This window comes from Orbicella franksi, chromosome 4, assembly GCF_964199315.1.
Source record: "Orbicella franksi chromosome 4, jaOrbFran1.1, whole genome shotgun sequence".
In the NCBI taxonomy this organism is placed as follows: domain Eukaryota; kingdom Metazoa; phylum Cnidaria; class Anthozoa; order Scleractinia; family Merulinidae; genus Orbicella; species Orbicella franksi.
In genome coordinates this window covers 27,539,801-27,559,130 of record NC_138148.1, presented here as the reverse complement: position 1 = coordinate 27,559,130, position 19,330 = coordinate 27,539,801, and the positions used below count along the sequence as shown (strand labels likewise).

At 42.3% G+C, this 19,330-nt stretch overlaps 1 pseudogene across 1 annotated transcript in view; it reads right to left on the bottom strand.

Annotated features, from left to right (window-relative positions):
• Positions 1–1,294: 1,294 nt before the first annotated feature.
• Positions 1,295–19,330, bottom strand: part of LOC145484522 (uncharacterized) — a 24,642-nt pseudogene continuing 6,606 nt past the window's right edge. Inside the window, exons 4-10 of the transcript XR_014049025.1 lie at positions 19,086–19,108; positions 14,563–14,687; positions 12,972–13,221; positions 11,713–12,553; positions 3,537–3,605; positions 2,809–3,064; positions 1,295–1,673 (exon numbers count right to left, since the gene is read on the bottom strand). The product of XR_014049025.1 is annotated as an uncharacterized LOC145484522 (transcript). The remainder of the gene's footprint in view (positions 1,674–2,808; positions 3,065–3,536; positions 3,606–11,712; positions 12,554–12,971; positions 13,222–14,562; positions 14,688–19,085; positions 19,109–19,330) is intronic.

Genomic DNA, 19,330 nt, shown 5'->3' with positions numbered 1-19,330 from the left:
CATTATAATGATCACCGGATTCCTGATGGCTTCTTTAAGCAGTGGCTCCGAGTTCAAAGAGAAACTTTTAATCAGCCTTTGAAGAATCGTAAGTTCACATGTCACAGAACAAGATACATCTATTCGAAACTGTATTCCAGCAGAAAAGATTTTGGCGATAGGTTAATTCAAATTAGCACATGGGAATTCGTATGTTTCCATTGCCCCCATTTTTAACGTCGGAAAGTCAACAGTCATTGAATCAATACAAGATGTCGTGAACGTTTTATACGATCAGCGAGATCATTACATCAAGTTCCCTACAACGATTGCGATGATGACTGAGTGTATTTCAACTTTTGAGAGAACCAGATCTGAGTTGCCAAACGTTGCAAGTGCCATAGATGGGACACATATCCCAATCATTGCGCCCAGAGAAGATGCAGTTGACTATTTTAGTCGCTACCAGCAGCATGATATGATTGTTCAAGGGGTTGTAGATGGCACTGGAAAATTCATTGACGCAGTTGCAGGATTCGCTGGGATTGCTCATGATGCCAGGGTTTTGAGAAACAGTAACATTTATCTAGAGGCTGAACAGGGAAACATTCTGCAGGCTCCAAGGGTAGATATTGATGGGAATGATATATGCCCATACCTAGTTGGAGATAGTGCTTATCTGCCAACACCCTGGCTCACAAAGCCATTTCCAGAGGGAACAAATGATCCTGATGAAAAACCTTCAACAAAGAGCTTAGCAGAGCAAGAGTTGTTGTAGAGCGTGCCTTCGGAATTTTAAAGCGACTTTGGAGAGTGCTTCAGAAACGCCTAGACAACTCCCTGAATTTTGCAATCACGACTACCATTGCACGCATAGTTCTTCATAATTTTTGTATAGAAGCTGATGATGACTGGGATGATGACGACGCTGATGGCCCACCCAACATGGATGTCTAATATCAAAGATGTACCAATGGTAATGGTGCCACTCTCTTATTTCTCAAGGTATGGGGCTTGGTGTATGCACGAACATTCACGTAACATCCAAAATTTTTTAGATCGATGGGTTACCAAATTTCTAAGGTATGGGGCTCTGCTCACAAGAGTTCAGCCATCAAATGTCTTTTTAAGATCAATAAAAAGAATGACACTTGTTGAACCACTGTTGGTGTTTAAAAGATACTAGTTATCCATGGCATCAAGAAGAGCAGTCCGGGTAGAGTGGAGTGGTCTAAAACCAGACTGTAATTTAGTAAGAAGATTATTATCGCTAAGAGACTGTGTACATGCCTACGAGCAATACCACAAAACATGTTTACCGTGAGAAAAGTGTTTCACGGGTTTCTATGAGTATGGGGCTCCGCTTGGGGGCCCTTCGGACTGCCGCAACTCTGCTATGACAAAGTGCGTTGCATGAAGCCTTACCTTGTTTGGGTTGCAGGCTGACATAGTAGACCTCATGAACATGCCCCAGCACAAGTGGGTTGGTGCTAATCACGTGACCATCAGGCCTGATAGTAGCGTCAGGGTGATTTGACTGACTGCTAATCACTTGAATGTACGTTTTATAGCAGTTTGCAGTCGCATACAGAATCACATGATCACCCCACGTGCCATCTTGCTCCATGTTTGTAAGATAATCAGCCCATGACTGATATCCATTGATGAAGTTAAACAGATATGTTCCATCAGGTTGTAAGAAGAGAGTACACATGGATTCTATCAAAAGTGATGACAGAAAAATCCCTCTCCAGGGTCCGAAATTGCGACCAGCTGGTTGCTAATGCGACTGAAAATTTAGCGTTGGCGACCAGAATTTCAAAGCCAGTCGCCTACTGGCGACTAACTTTTAGCGTCATGGCAATGTTTTGAACCACGGCTCAAGGAATTAAATCGACAAATTTCACGTTTAATTTCGACAAGAAACTTACCTCTAGTATTGTCAAAGTTTTTTCCTAATATAAAATAATTGAGATAAACAAAATAGAGGTATGATTGTCATTAAATGACTTTCAAAAACGTCGTAATTCGCGCACTGAAATCGAAATTTAGCGACCACCATGTTTTCAGCGGTTTCATCTTACAGCCATACCGTGGGCGCAGTGTGTAAACACGTGCTTTCCTTTCGCAATTGAATATTCAATGAACCGTCACGTTTCCTGGTGTTCTACAAACTTTCCAAAATGTTTTGCAGTCTGGCGATCAAGAAAACGCAAAAAACTTCGTTCAAGACGTGGACATAGCGTGAACATCGGACATGGACAAAGACTTGGACATAGTGTGTTTTCTTGAGGCTTCGTTTGCTTTGTACTGGTAAGTGTGTCAAAAGGAAGTGGCTTCTTGTTAAGTCTACAAACTAAAAGAGCTCTCTATCTAACAAAAACTCCTTTTCAATGTAATCTAAAAGCTAATTTAATGCCTTTATACATGCACGTCTGATGAGAACATTTTAAAAACTTAACATTTACGTATTTTGCTATGAAACAAAAATTTTATGAACCACTTTTTGGCGACCGAATTTTTTCATTTGGCGACTGCAAGAAATTTTCCATCACCACTTGGCGCTTGCATAAAAAAGTTAATTTCGGACCCTGCTCTCTAAAGTTAAATGGACAATGGACAACCAATTAATGTTGAAATCTTTTTCACGGCAATTAGACAACTAATCCCTGTACATGGCAATGCGTAATTTTCTGTCATCTTATTTCAAGTCCAATTCCATTGCTGACAAAAATGCTGAAGTCTGATCATGTGGAACACATTTTTCCCAAGTCACATGTAAAGATTTTCTTACTAACCAGAAAAATGAAATAAAATACTAAACTTACCAGTTTTGAGTTCTTTCTGAGGTACTGCACTATGGATTTTCTTAATTCTCTATGTGGGATCTTGATTCCTTTCACAAGGTTCAGCTGTTCAGACAATGCATAAAACATGCAGTTCCCTGGCCCTTCATTGTCAGAAATCACAAAGCCTTTCTCTGACGCAATCTTCTCCAACTCTGCCAACAGGTGAGTATTACCGCAGACCTTGCTTACATCGCATTGCATTTGCTGAATATTCATGAACATTTGGCCAGGCAGATCTAAGAGGAAAACAATATATAAATTAAGGTAATACACAGGAGTTACTCACTCAAACCTTTGGTGGGGAGAGATAGTGCCATCTGTTACTTCAAATCCTATTTAAGACTAAAATAACTCATTTTTACACCCTTTTGACCTGTTTGTTTCCATTGACAGAGTAGGAAAAATTATGGCACCTCCCACACACCCATCTAGCTCATTTCTGGGAGTAACCCCTCCCCCTGTTCCATTCCATTATAATGATGATATTCCAGAAAATATTGCTACATCCTAGTGCTGGAAAAATTATGGCAGTGTGTAAGTCTCACACGCATGGCCCCACGAGGAAAGATTATACAGTTAATCAATTACAATGTACAATATACTGTAAAGCAACATGGCAAAATCTGACCAACTTTCAAACCAAAAAAGCTCAAAAAATCAAACCCAACAGAGTAACTCTCAATGCTGTATCAGATTTCCATGGATTACCTTGTGCTGGTGCATCTTGTGAACTAGCAACTGTGGTAAATGGAATCAGATCCCACAAGAGAACCACACCTACAATTAAAGCTGGACTCCAGATCAAGCAGTCTGGGTTTGAGACCAGGCAGGGTCACTGTGTTGGGAGACACACTTTGCTCTCACAGTGCCTCTCTCCACCAAAGTGTGTATTTAAAATGGGTACCAGCAAATTTATGCTGTGGGTATACCTGTAATCCACTAGCATCCTCCAAGGGGAAGTAAAAATACACCTATCGGAATTTAGAATGAATCTGCCAGAATGACACTCTTAGCCCGACAGCGACTTTTTGAAATAAGACACAACAGGTAACAATAAGCAAACAATGGAACCGTCCTGCTTTAGCTTATTAATGATTGTTTTCAACATTAATCTGTCAATATTCTTTTATGTTTTTTTAGGGGTAAGTAGCCAAACAGCTCTTTATCAAATCATTTCTCCAGAGATATAATTTAACTTGCGACATATATGGCATTGTAGTAGAAAACTGCAAGCAAAATAACTCCTAGAGGGTGGAGGGGGGAGGGGTGGAGGGAGTATTACTCAAAATGGGGGCAGTAGTCAAGGAGGTCCATTATCCTTTGAGCAGCAATAAACATTTTTCGCAGAAATGATGACCCTTTCAGATACCCTCCATACAACAAGGTACCCGGGTAGGGAGGGGAATAATACTAAAAAAAGTTTTATAATGGGAGATGCTATCCAAAAAACTGGTGCTCCTGTCACATAATACAGTTGGCAAAGGAAAGGTAGCCTACACAGGTAGAAATCCTACAGGATCCCACAGGAGATCGTGCAAGATCCTAAAGGAAGGTTTTTTTACCCCAGCCTCCTAACTAAAACACCATTACTAGTTAGCATCCTGGCTGACAAATCCTATAAAATCTCACAGGATCCTACCAGATCACGTAGGATCCTGTGCATGAAATTACTACCTTCTTTCAAGTAGAGCTCCATATATATAGTCCATCACATTGGCAGTCCTCACCCTCCCTACCCCACTCATGTGAAAAAAGGATGACCACTTCTTTTAAAGTTTGCACGATTTCAATAAGTTTAAGTGTAAGGGCCAATTTCCAATTCCCTCGGTTTCAATAGGCAAGATTCACTCTAGTTCACTGACTTTAATTCGACTAACACTCTAATAAGACGTTCCTGTTTGCTTGTACATAATTCCATCAATCGTCCGCGTCCTTATCCGTCTTATCTGTCATTACTTCGAGTGAATCGCATACACAACTACGTTTGCCGACGTTCGCCATAACATGCACACTCGAAAAGATCACGTGACTTAAACGCGGGAACTAAACGGCGGGAAAAATACGTGAACAATACAGGGAACCCAGCAACACCCCACCTTATGCACAACTTTAGAGGAGCATCACGATACTAAACATGGGTTCCCATATCCAACATATTTAAATAACAAGCGTCAATATCAATGTCAACGTCCTTGTTCACGGTGTCTCTCAATCACGGTTGAGATTCCTCGATTCTTCCAATAAGCAAAGTTTCTGTGTGGGTCGCGCCAATGATGTCGAAGCTCCGGTTTTGACTTCCACAGTTCGCACAAGCCCATCTCTTCCGCGAACTACTTTGACGACTCGGCCCATGCGCCACTGCCCTCTTGGCAACGGTTCATCTGCAAGAAGCACAAGATCGCCAACTTCTGCGTTTCGGCGGGGTCTGTGCCATTTCTGTCTCTCCTGTAAGGCAGGAACATACTCTTTCAACCATCTCTTCCAGAAATGGTCAGCCAAAATCTGCGTTTGTCGCCACTTCTTTCTAACAAAGATATCTTCTTTCACAAAGGATCCCGGCGGCAAGGTGTGGACAGGTCTCTGCAACAACAGGTGGTTGGGGGTTAAAGGTTCACAATCGTTTGGATCATCAGAAGCAGGAGCAAGCGGCCTGGAATTTAAAATCGACTCAACCTCGGTAAGGACCGTTGTTAACACCTCTTCGTCAACGAGGCCTTTCCCAAGAATAGCCTTCAGGGTTGTACGGGTGCTGCGTATCAGTCTTTCCCAGACTCCACGGGCGTGTGAAGCCCTTGGCGGTTGGAAAATCCACTGACATCCCTTCTGGAGCAGTTCGTCTTGGATTTGTTTCTGGTTCCAGTCTTCAATGGCAGTTGTGATCTCTCTTTCAGCACCAACGAAGTTAGACCCGTTGTCAGAGTAAATGCACTTGGGTAGACCTCTTCGATTGATAAATCTTCTGAAAACATTAATGAAGCAATCTGTTTCCAGGGAAGTAGCCACCTCTAGATGAACCGCTCTAGAGTTCAAACAAGTAAATATGGTACCCCATCTCTTGACCACTGATCTTCCCCTGTTGACATTTAGTGGGCCAAAGTAGTCGACTCCAGTATACGTAAGCATGGCTCATAGGCTGTGATACGAAATGCAGGTAAGGTGGCCATCATCTGCTCCATCCTTACTGCCCTCTGTTTCTTGCACGTAAGGCATGATCGTACAACATTGTGCACGGCAGACCTTCCTTTGGGTATCCAAAACTGTTCCCTTAACTGTGCCAATATGTGATCCTGACCAGCATGAGCTAGCTTCTGGTGAAATGCTTGGATCAGCAATTGAGTCACATGATGTTTTGGGGAACAATCATAGGGAACTTGGCTTCCAATACAATGGGTGCTTCAGAAATGCGGCCTCCAACTCTCAAAATAACATTTACCAACACTGGCCGCAGTCTAACGATTCCACTCAAGCTCTTGACGTTCCCTCGTTTTTTCAAGTCTCCAATTTCCTCTTGATAAACTTCATTTTGCAAGAGCTTCATTATGGCACTGGTTGCTCTCTCCAAATCCTCTGTTGTTGTCTCTACGATGCTGCAGGTATGCTTTGAACTTCAACAACCAGGCTACCTTCTTCCGCAGCACTGTCTAAGAAGAGTACCTCACAAGTAGTTCATGCAACTTGCCCAAAGCCGTCAAGGTGAATATGGCCTTCTCATTCTTGACTTCCAAGTCGTCTTCTGGCAGCTCACCAAGATCTACCTGGGGCCATTCTTCCTCTGACAAAAACGCAGGACCATTAAACCATCTCTCACTGCTTAGAAGCTGGTGTGCTGAAAGCCCACGAGATGCATCATCTGCTGGGTTAAGGGATCCTGGACAGTGTCTCCACTGACTCGGCTTAGACACATCCCTGATCTCAGAAACTCGATTTGCAACGTATGTCTTGAATCTACGAGATTCATTGTTGATGTATTGCAAAGTGATCTTGGAATCTGTCCAAAAGAATGTGAAGAAAATATTCAAATCAATCTCCTTTAGGATCATTGCATGAGCACGTACTGCAATTGTGGCAGCCTGCAGCTCTAGCCTTGGCACGGAGACATACTGTAGAGGAGCGGTGCGGCTCTTGGCCATGATAAAAGAACAACCCACGGTTCCGTCCTCAGCTTCTTTTCTCAAATATGAGACAGTTCCGTACCCATATTCTGATGCATCACTGAAATGGTGGAGTTGAAATGACGCGCTGGTTGAACAGCCACCAGGAAAGTAACAACGAGGGGTGCTTACTTGACTAAGGAATACCAACTCTTCCTTCCACTTCTTCCAGCCTTTCAAAAAGTCCTCTGGTAACTTGTCGTCCCAATGGAGCTTCAACTGCCAAGTCTTCTGCATGACTCTTTTAGCGGGAAGTAGGACTGGCCCAAACGTGCCGAGTGGATCAAAGGTGGAGCTTATCGTTGACAAACGTCCTCGCCTTGTGTCTTCATTCAAATGTTTCTGTGGCAGCGATACCTTTACCCCAAATGAATCAGTTTCAGTGTTCCACTGCAGCCCAAGCGCTCTTTCAATGGGGAGCTTATCAAGATCAAGATTCTTGACAGTTCTTTCCTCCGCAGGAATGGCAGCCAATACCTCATTGATATTGGAAACGAGTTTCGTCAGGCGAAAGTTGCCTTTCTTCAACAACTGTATCAACTGCAGTGAGGCTTTAATTGCTCGTTCGGTGGTGGGCACGGAAAACAAGCAATCGTCCACATAGAAATTCTTAGATACGATATCACATACTTTCTTGCTAAACTCAGTTTGGTTATCGATAGCTGTCCGCTGTAGAGCCCAAGCAGCAATACATGGAGAATCTGCCTTTCCAAACAAATGGACAGTCATCTTGTGGTCACTCGGCGGCTCATCCATTCCTTCACCCCACCACAAGAATCGTAAGGCTTCAGCATCCTCCTCTGCACAAGCTACTCTGTGAAACATACTCTCAATGTCAGAAGCCAGAGCTACCTCATCCTTCCTAAACCGAAATAGCACTCCAATGAGCGAGTTCTTCAGCTGTGGGCCCTGGAGCAGTTGTTTATTAAGCGAGGTTCCACCATACTCTACAGCTGCATCATACACCACTCGCACTTTAGCCTTGTTGGGGTTGATCACACCATGGTGCGGAAGATACCATGTGCGGTTACTGGTGGTGGATGCTTCTTCTTTAGACAACTTGACAGCATACCCTTTGACCACATAGTCATTCATCACTGCTCTGTATTGCTCACCAAACTCTGGATCTCGATCAAACCGTTTCTTTAACTGCTTCAATCTCTTCTCTGCTAAGAGACGGTTGTTCGGCAGATGGTAGTCGTCATCTCGCCACAGGAGGCGAACTTCATATCTCCCATTCTTCAGCCTGGTTGTACCTTCCAATATTTCCAGCGCCCTGTTGTCTTCAACGCTGTTGGCACTGTCACCATCATTTCCAAATTCGGACGACTCAGAAGCCCAAAACTTCTCTACTTGCTGGTGGAGTTGCATGTTTGACTCATCCTCAGCCCAGTCAAATTCAAAAACAGAAAGTGCAACTGGCTTGCTGTAATCTTCCTTTCTGTTTGTTGGCCCAGCTACACACCATCCAAATGGGGTCTTCGATGCATACGGCTCGGACTGAGGATTGTCTCCCCAACAGTAATGCAGCACTATGTGAGCCTGTGGCACGTCCTGACCAATGAGGACTGAGACTTCGTTCAAGTCCACTGGAACATACGGAAACTCCAAGTCCTTAAGGTGGGACCATTCTGACAGATCCAGCTTATCTGGGCAGTACCGGTCTAACACATTTAAACTCTCTACTGTCAAAGCATGATGGACTGGAAAACAGGGTCCATCTTGATCAGCTGGGCGGACCAGGAAGCTGACTTTGGCTAATTCACAGTCATGATTCTTCTGAGTCACAGTATTGATGCTTACTTTCTCGGTAGTACCTTGAAGTTTCAGTTTTTCTGCAAGTTGTGACGTAATCATGGAACTAACGGTAGCTGTGTCTAGCAGACCATAAGTAGTGACAATGGCTCCATTGTCAGCAACGACAGACAGGGTTACTACTTTCAGCAGCACAAAACTTCGCTTTGAATTCTCCATAGTTGCATTGTTCACAGTCAGTTCAGTCCTTGCAGGAATACTCTGATCAACATTCCTTTCCGTTTTGCTGACCTCACGCGGTATCACCCCAGGTGCATGTAACAGTGAATGGTGACTTAAGGGGTGAGCACAGTCCTTTACCATACAACCGTTCTTTTCAGGGCATCTCTTTCTCACATGAGAAGTAGATAGACAACGGTAACACAGTGCATTAGATCTTGCAAACCGTCGCCGCCAACCTAAACTCTTTGCCGGAAAGACTGAACACCTCGAAATTCTATGCTTTCCCTTGCAAACCTTACAAACTTCACCTCGGCTCCGGCCACTTCCAGGCACTGGATCATCTTCCGCCGGTAAGACCTCTCTCGTCCCTTGATTAATACTAGCATCTGCTACAGCAACCTCCGTTGTCATGGTGGTAATTGGTGTCCCACTCGCTGGTTTCAACATGAAGGGTTGTTTCTTGGATCTGTTACCACTGTCAACTCTTGCTGTCAGGGTGCTTGATCTTCCATACACCGGGTCATGCTCGGTTTGCGACTCTCCAGTAATAAATGCAGAAAGCTCTTTCAGTGTTGACTCCACGCCACCTGTCCTTTCACGGTACAACTTAGCTGACTTTATACATTTAGTCTGCAAGGGGTCTGGTAGACGGTGAAAAATTTGTCGCATATTAGTAGTACAATCAAGCTCATTTGACTGCAATTCGATCATTGCCCAGCAACAGTTCTGAAGTTTGTCGGAAAGAGTTAAAAGAGCCACACTGTCACCATTTCTTATTTTGGGACCACTAACAACAGAAGATTTCAGTGCCTCAACAATCATAGCATTTTGTCCAAACCTCTGCTTCAGCACCTGTAGAGCCAGATGACAACCATTTGGTAGGCCCTGGTAATTCTCAATAACTTCTCTCGCTTTCCCAGTTGTGTAAGTCATTAAATAGTTCATTTTCTCACTGTCAGTTAGTGAGGCTCTATTCTATACTTGATCTCTGAAATTAGCTCTAAACCGCAGGTACCGAGATGGATCACCATCAAATGGAGTGGGTGCAGGTGGTGGCTGCATCATTCTGAGCTCCATCTTTTCCCAGAAGTCTGCTCGAGGTTCGTAATTGGCTTTCGCAATGGTCTAAGAGTCTCCTTCAGCTGCAAATTGGTTCACGGTATCTCCACTGCTATTAACAATGTCTTGCTGAAAGGGAGTGGTTGGTAAGGTAAATTCTGGTGCCTTTGTATTTAAGGTACCTCTCTGTTGTCCTGCTGCTGGATCAGGTGCATGTGGATGCTTCTAATTCATCATGTGCTCTGGGACTGCTCTGCCCTTCCTTGACAAATGTTTCCTGTGGGTGTAGTCCATGCGACGCAGGCCAATGGTAGCACTCTGGGCCATCGCCAGGGTCATCGGAGCCCAAATACTGCTCCTCATCTTCTTTAATCGCATCTTCATAGACTTTGCTAATAGCAGCGGCTGCAGCAAAATCTGCCCTGAGCCTTGCCCTTTCTGCTTCTTTTCTCGCAGCTTCAACATTGTCAAGTTGAGCAATCCTCACTTCTAACTCTGCTTGCCTCGCCTTAGCTTGGAGAGCCCTTGCTCTTGAGGAAGTGCTTGACGCTTGTGAAGCTTTAGAGCTCTTTGTTTTTGCGCTCGATTTGGTAGACTTCCGTTCTTCATGACTGCGTCGACCAGCATCGATCATCCATTTTTGGACAGTTTCACGAATAAGCCCTACTTCAGTATAGAGGTTGTCATACACTTGAGTGTCAGGTATTTGTTCTTCTTCAGTGAGAAGTTCTTGTATCTCCTCATGAAGATCACCAAACTCTTTAAAACACTCATTTAATTTCACAGATTCCTTACCGACTAGCTTCAAATTTTTATCAAGTCCCATAAGTGTTCCAATGTTGGCAATCCGTGACTGTATTTCTCCTTTGAGCTTGTTTCTTTCTCTTTTTCGTTCACTGAGCCGATAAGCTTTGCCCTTTTCGGTTAGCTTTGGTTGTCTTCTTTCAATAACATTCCAGTCCAATTCCAAGTTTCCGTCTCCATTTCAAGTTCTGAAACACGCACATCAGCTTCCATAACAGAATCGATCCCTCCATTTTCTCTTGTAGAATAGCCCGACTCTTTTCCTTAGGCTCCTTACATTGTAGAATAAGCCTGAGGCCAACGCATCGCCTTCTCATCTGGAGTTTCCGCGTGTTCATGTGCCGTGGTTCGGCCATCGTCGCTCGTAAGATCCCACATCACATCGTAAACAATCAATTTCCAAGTTGCAGTTTCGACAAAGAAATCCTTCGCCAACAATAATAGGAGAGCTCGAAACCACAATTGAGCGCCAAATAATGCTGGTACCAAAAAACAACCACTGCAACGCAACGATGGCCGAAGAACGACGATTTGAAGCCAAGCAAATTCCAAACAGCTTGTGTAATTCAGTGAATCAAAGTAACTGTAAGGGCCGATTTCCAATTCCCTCGGTTTTAATAGGCAAGATTCACTCTAGTTCACTGACTTTAATTCGACTAACACTCCAATAAGACGTTCCTGTTTGCTTGTACATAATTCCATCAATCGTCCGCGTCTTTATCCGTCTTATCCGTCATTACTTCGAGTGAATCGCATACACAACTATGTTTGCGACGTTCGCCATAACATGCACACTCGAAAAGATCACGTGACTTAAACGCGGGAACTAAACGGCGGGAAAAATACATGAACAATACAGGGAACCCAGCAACATTAAGCATGAAATAAATCACATACCTGGCTTGTTCTCTTCAAGAACCATTTTTCCAGTCCATGGACAGTGAGCACTTCATCCCAGACCTCCTCCATACAAATCAGTGGTTGACCCTGTTTTACTTCAAGAAGGTGGAAGCACCCCTCGTCATCACATGACACTCTTCCATGGTTAGAACACTCTTGAACAGCCCTGTCTCTCCCTTGATGACAGTATGGGCAGGCTACACACAACTTATACTGCATTCCGCTCAGGTATGGCAGCTCCAGTGACAAGGTTTGCAAAGTTCCTTCCAGTAACTCACGTACTTGAGTAGCTATGTGTAGTTCCTCTGACATCTCAGCTGACACTTCCAGTTTTATCTTCTTGTGTGCAATAACCGGATGTCTTTCTTTTCTTTGTTTTAGGACGATCTTGATGAAACTCTTCTTGCAAATGACAATTAAATCATGGATTTGTTTCCCAATAACAAACCATGCTCCATTTTGGCACAGCTTGGAATGCTGCAAGGGCCATGTCTTACAACACCAACAAATAAGTCGTGACACAAGCTGTGAGAACAGACCATGAGGGACAAAGCCATGTACAAAATGAATATACAAAGGACAAGGATCAGCGTGAGATGGTGCCACTTGACAAAGGTCTTTAGGCGGTGTCTTCAGTTGAGTTGGTACAAAATACTTTACATCACTTGGAGACGGTGAGAACTTAGCGATCAAACCAAACTGCTCCATCATGTCCAAGATGTCATCTTTGATAATGCCTTGTTGAATAAACTTTGAAAAGACGTCATCAATGAGTTCCATGCAGAGGATGCCATTTTTCTCCAGTTCTTGCCAGTACTTGGTGTGGACAGGATCCTAGAAAAAAAACATCAGAATGATATTTAGGTATACAGTTATAAGTGCACATACGGCTACCAGGCTACTTTAACCATACACGAGGCTACAAGGAGGCTTGCATTTAACTTTAACCATGCACGAGGCTACATTTTTGACAATGGCATACTTGCAAGTACAGTAGCTGCCTCAAATGGTTGGGGACTGGTTTTTTGTGTCAAAAATAGCTGCTGTAAAAATTCAAGTATCGAAACATACATTCATTTTAAATAACTGACTCATGTAGCAGCATTCCTTAAGTATCTCAGAGGTATTGCATCATGTAAAATCAGGCATGGCCAAACTAACAGATAGATGAACTATTCAGATATTTAACAAAGGTACTTTAAAACATTTAAGGTGAACATCAGTCAAAGGTAAAGCAATTTAATTTTATTACCATTTTATCAAAGTGTGGAATGGTTATCAGCTGTTTCAACAGGTCAATCAGCCACTGAGAGTTCAGATTAACTGTATTTCGATGCTTGATAACCATACCAAGGCCATGGTAGAAACTGATCATACCATCAAACTCATCTGCATCTTCTATAAAGCACTGGTTTTTGGCAAAGTTTTGGAGTTGCACCAGATTTATGTGAAAAATCTGTTTGGCAATCAAGGCTGCAATCACCTTTTCAAACAGAAACCATCTAAAAGACAAACATGGAAAATGCATCACATTTCATGACAAGCATTATTTCTACTATTTACTATAAAGATTGCCATACTGTTGCCACTCGACAAAGTTTTTATCATTTTTTGACAACTTTTTTCCATCTTTGTTCCAGTCTTCTCATAGCTTTTGTCTCTCAAATGACCACCAAAGACAGTGCAAGAACTAAATTAAATATGTAGAAGTCATGCGTGCAAAAATACTCTTCCCTTTTAAAACCTAAAATTCCCAGATAAAGGCAACCAAATGAAAGAAACATGACAGGACGTTCAATAACAATAAATTTTTCATTTAAGATGAAGCAAAAAAACTTATCTAAAAGTATAAAAATGTTCAAAATTTCGCAGACATGCTTTGCTGCATGACTGCTCATTCGAATGAATTCTTCACGCTAAAGCGAAAGCTTGGTTTTTGTCGACGAGTTTTGCAGTTATTTTATTGGCCGTGGCTTTGCCAATCGTTCTAACAGTTGAATTCAACTTCGAAGTAATACTGTAAATTATCATTTTTTTTCTTAAGTCCAGGAAGCTACTTTAAATCCACGATCTGCATTAAAAGCTCACTTGAAAGTGCAACAATCGTCTTCTTCACCAGAAAAGTTTGAGGACTCTATACACCTTGATCTTCCATTCTGAAGCCACCTTAACATTGGTTTGTGTTTTTCCTTTCCATTTTCAGTCCCAAAGAAGTAATTTCTTAGTTTCAGGAATGAAAACAAGACCTTTGAAGTTTGTAGATTTCGCCTGCAACGCGCCATTGTTACCCGCACTTTTCGAGCACATGATTTTAGGACAAAAAAACCGTCTTTCTAGGATCCCTAAATTCCTCTAAAAATATGGTCAGAAAGTCCATTCTGATTGATTTATTTGTCCTCAACAACAATAGAACAATAGGAGAACCACAAAGTCTTCAGGGAGGGTAGGAAAGGCAATTGTCCTCACGTGCGTTTTTTTACGGCTGGTTACGGCTGGCACAGACATTTGGGGGGTGGTTTTCGCATGGCCGGTTACAGCCGGCACAGGCGTCAATGGGTAAAAGGGTATTGTTTCTAATTGTTGTTGAGTTGTTGCTGCTCCAGCGCAATATCATGCATAGCCTCACTTTTAAGTGTTGCAATTCCATGCTGAATACTTGGCCTAGAAAACCAATCAGGGTGTGAGAATTCTCTGAGCTATGTGATTGTAACTAAAATCCATGCCCTGGATATCGCCTTTACAATATATCCTATCCTAATTCCTCCCAGTTTTGAATTTTGGGGCATACCTGACAAACCCAACTGAGTGTAGGCAATAGCATTTGTTTGCAGAAAATAATTTACCTGACTGGTATCTTCTGCCCCATATATGGCTCCTGTCTCAACACCTCCATGATTTTGTTCTGCAGTTCTTGAATGTCATCTGTGTTCCCATTTAGCTCTGAAAATAAATGCACCACATTTTGACACTTACAGTACTATGTTTATACACAAAATAGAGATATATTATTTTACAGTGTACATATAGGTCCTACAAATGAAAAGGTTGAAATCGGACCTGGTCTGAGTTTTCAAGACACTTAAATCTGGTCTCATGCTAGAACTGCAAAGTTATGAGAACAAGCAAGTAAAGATCAACGGCTAACAATAATGTGAGAAAAAGCAATAATCAAAGTGGGTGTGAGCCACTGACCCTGGAAAATAAATTATGAAAGGGTGTTATGAGGCATTCCTCATTGAGGAACTACTTGTGATGTGAAGGCAGTCTAACTTTCGAACAAGCTCGTAAAGCCTTTTCCCATTCAGGGGGTGTGTTGTGATATTTGTACCTTTCACGCGAAAACGTGCTTCAACGACTTTCCATTTTCGAACGGAATTCCGTTTAGAAGCCATTTGAAAGCCGTCTGAAAGAAATTTGCATTTGTTCGAACGACCTGGGTCATCCGTTCAAAAAAATTTGCATCCGGCTTGATCACCCGTTCGGTAGAAACGTCCAGCCGTTCTAACGACTTGCTCACCCGTTTGGTAAAAACATGCATCCGTCCCAACAACTTGCTCACCCATTCGATAAAAACGTCCAACCGTTCGAACGACTTGCTCACCCGTTTGTTAAAAACATCCAACCGTTCGAACAACTTGGTTTCGGTGATAATATGTTTTTTACAGGAGCGGGTTATCAGCCCGCAGCCCAACCCCCAACCTGGAGGACCAGGGAGCCTCTTCGTCTGACCCCTACCCTTTGACCTGTTCGGCATGGGTGACCCTACCAGGTGCACATGGCACCCGCCGACATGGCTCTAGGGGTCACTGGGGCACGCAAACCACTCCACCACGATCAGGTGATGACTCCATGGAGTGGAGGCCTTATGTGCCACGAGGCACAAAGAAGCTAAGTGAAGTGAAGTTCGAACAACCTGCTCACCTGTTCACTGGAACATCCATCCGTTCAAACGACTTGAGTAAACCGTTGAACGGGTTTGATCATCCGTTCAGGAAAAAAAAATATCAAGGCATACGAGTGGTTGTCTTTACCTCTTGGCGTACTCGCGTGTTCATGTCACCTACACGGAAAAAATCCCTTCGATCACTTGAACAGTCTGCTGGTAGATTACGCGACAATCACAACATATCTCCAAATAATGCGGCTCATGAAGAAACAGTCCATGTAGAAAATCAAACTACGGTGTAGTTAGCCTGGGATCCAACGGTTTCTGCTTCTGATTCAGAAGTTTTGTTTTCGTTTTCTTCTTCTTGTGTGATCTGTGAGCGAAGACAACTTTCGTTCAAAGCTCACACTAAACTGTTGTAAATTTCTTTAAAAACTTCTCCCAAAGTTATTATTACAGGTGAAGAGCTCTTGCAGAAAATATATCTTGCATTTCTAAACATACGGTAATCAAGGAAACTTGGAAGTCGCCTATAGAAGCGAACTTCCTAAATTCTACAATGCGGCTTAAAAAACATTACCGCTATAACTATGGTTGTGATAAGCACAGACAATGTAAATGATTTTCTGAACACCAAAATCTTATGAGTCTGCCTTGTGTATTCCTCTTATTTCGAAGAGAATCCACTGAATGAAATCTTTAAGACGGCAGCATGCACAGAGCTTGAATAGGTAAGATAACAATCATGTTGTTGTGGAATTTGAATTAAGTTTCAAACATTACTGATGTGTGAAAACTGAGTCACGCTTTTGTCATGCATGCATAGTCCTGTACTTGCTGTCGTCGACTGAGAAGCTTGCTTGTTTTAAAATTTGGGTGACACTTCATTCCGGACAGAAAAAGCCATTTCAAACAAGCTCATTTCACGCGGGATTTCACGTCGCTACCACTCGGAGGTCTGGGACTCCAGGACACATCGTAATAATAATTGTAAACAGTGAAATTTCCTCCATGTCGCCGAAAAAGAAAACAAAGTGAACCCAGGCGACGAAAACTTACTGTTGCTAAACTGTTGTTGCTGAAGGCCTTATCTCTGTCTCAATCTCCAAAGTTGTTTGGAGACATTCTCGCTTCACACGTTGCTTGCACGTGCCCAAAGTTTCCACCGTCAGTGATAAAATCTACCGAATGATTTATTTGTGAACAAAAACTCTCACAATGAATGACTTCAACAAGGGTTAGACTTTTTATGGAGAAGCCGCAAGAAGTTGCCTGCTTGCAGACGCAAAAAGAAGTTCTTGTGCGTGCATTATTTTTGGGCTGTACTGAAAGACAAAGAATTGGCAAAGACTCCCATAAACGACTGTGTATAAAAGAATTCAGCTTTTTCGATCTACTTCAGCAAATTCAGTTATGAATGTTCTCTGTGTTTCAAATTTGCTTTCTTTGGCTTTCAGTGGTGAAATAAAGTAGTAACAGGAGCAGTTTCAACGATTGAAAGCCATCCGTTCAAAATTATTTTTAAGTGAGATGTGTAGCGGCACGGCACCATTTGAAATAAACAAAACGAATTGAAGGGGTGAGTGCAAAACTATGCTAAGTGACGATTTGGGTGACAAAAAAAATTTTCGCGAAAGGGCTTGAATTTTTGCATGTGGTCTTCAATGTAATAGAAAAACGTGGTCCTGTATTTTTCCCACTGGTTTTTGCTTCGTTTGTAAAGACGCCACTAGGAAAACCTAGTGGTTTTTTTGGCATGCGCAACATCTCGAAAACAAAGCGAAGCTTAGCGGAAAAACTATGGGACATTGCAAAACATACGTAAACAAAACTGCATGCGAAATTTGGAGCGTTTTCGACAAAGTTCACTTTTGATTAAAATACCTAACGCCCTTTTCCCGCCAAGGCCTTCAAATAAACGAAGCCGGACCTTTGTTACAATAAAAAACAGAGCCGATCCTTTGTTATAATAGCCAAGCCAAGCCAAGCCTTTATTATAAGTCGAAGTCTCACCTCGGTTTATCATAACAAAGGATCGGCCCGCCACAACTGCAAGGACTTTGATTTCACTTAGAAACCAGCAAAATGTCAATTTCACGTCACGTATAAGCTAAAAAATGTTGATTTTAGATCAAAAAAGGTTTAACTGTTGATTTCACGTTAACGCGTGATGGCAAGGAGGTTGATTTCTCTTAGAAACCAGCAAAATGTCAATTTCACGCAACCATAGTTAAGTTCTAAGCATAGTTAATGGAAATAAAATAAGAAACCACTTAATAATTACATCGTCAGTACAGGGATTTAGTTATAACACAAGTCGCTACAAAAAAGCAGCACCAATGATACCCGATGACACTCGATCGAGCTGAAAGAAGATGAACGTCAAAGCACAGCGCTTTTCGCTAACTTCTGGGTGGCTAAGAAAGAATATAATACTTACTTCATCTGCAGCTTCTCTAAACTGTTCATCAAGCTCTTCTTCGTCTTCCAAAATACCTAAAATAGCGTCAAAATCGTCTCCAATGATAACCAAATCGTTCGCGTCCGCCATATTGTTTGGGAATGAACGTTTGGCGTGTGCACGGTCAATGTCACGTGATGGTGCAATTCAACCTCAAACGCGAAACAAAAGGCCGGCCCTTTGAAGTTTGCCGGGTTTCACAACCAGTCCCCTCCACTAACTATGACGCAACGTACAAGCTCAATGATGTTGATTTCAGGTCTAAATAGGTTTATATGTTGATTTCATGTTAACGCTTGACGGCAAGGATGTTGGTTTCACTTAGAAACCAGCAAAATGTCAATTTCACGCAGCGCATAAGCTCAATGATGCTGATTTCAGGTCTAAATAGGTTAAAATGTTGATTTCACATTAACGTGTGACAGCAAGGATGTTGGTTTCACTTAGAAACCAGCAAAATGTCAATTTCACGCAGCGCATAAGCTCAATGATGTTGATTTCAGGTCTAAATGGGTTAAAATGTTGATTTCACGTTAACGCTTGACGGGAACGATGTTAATTTCACTTAGAAAACGGCAAAATGGTAATTTCATGCAACTTAGAAGCTCAATGATGCTGATTTCAAGTCTAAATAGGTTAAAATGTCAACGCTTGACGGCAAGAATGTTGGCTTCACTCAGAAAACAGCAAAATGACAGTAGCCCACGATGGGCTCCTGAAAATGGTAATTTCAAGCAACGTATAAGCTCAAAAATGTTGATTTCAGGTCAAAAAAGGTGTAAATAAAAATAAAACAAAGCAAATAAACATTTCAATAAGCACTTTTTCAAATACAGCAACGTCTTAAATGGCTACAAATCACGAGATAAATACATAGTTTTCGACAAACGCGATCGTAGCTTTATGTCATGCACCGCCATAACTTCGAAGTTCAAAATGCGCTGGTACCTCTTATGCCTGATGAGGATAACAACTTTGGTTGCCTTTTAGTTTTGGATTTAAGAATTTGATGACTTCACGTGAAAACGCTCTATAAATAGGGCTGACAGATAACAGATTGACCCTTCTGCGCAACGTGCGGGTCTCCATACATCTGCATGTCCGCTGATCCCAAAAGCTCAAAACACTACAAATCATGCCGATTTGAAATAAAATCAACGCAACCTGGATCACAGATCTATGTTACAATCGATCGTTACTTGTTGGCCATTATTATGTTTAAACAATCTAGTTACCAGTTCAAGAAACGTCCCCAGAACGCGAT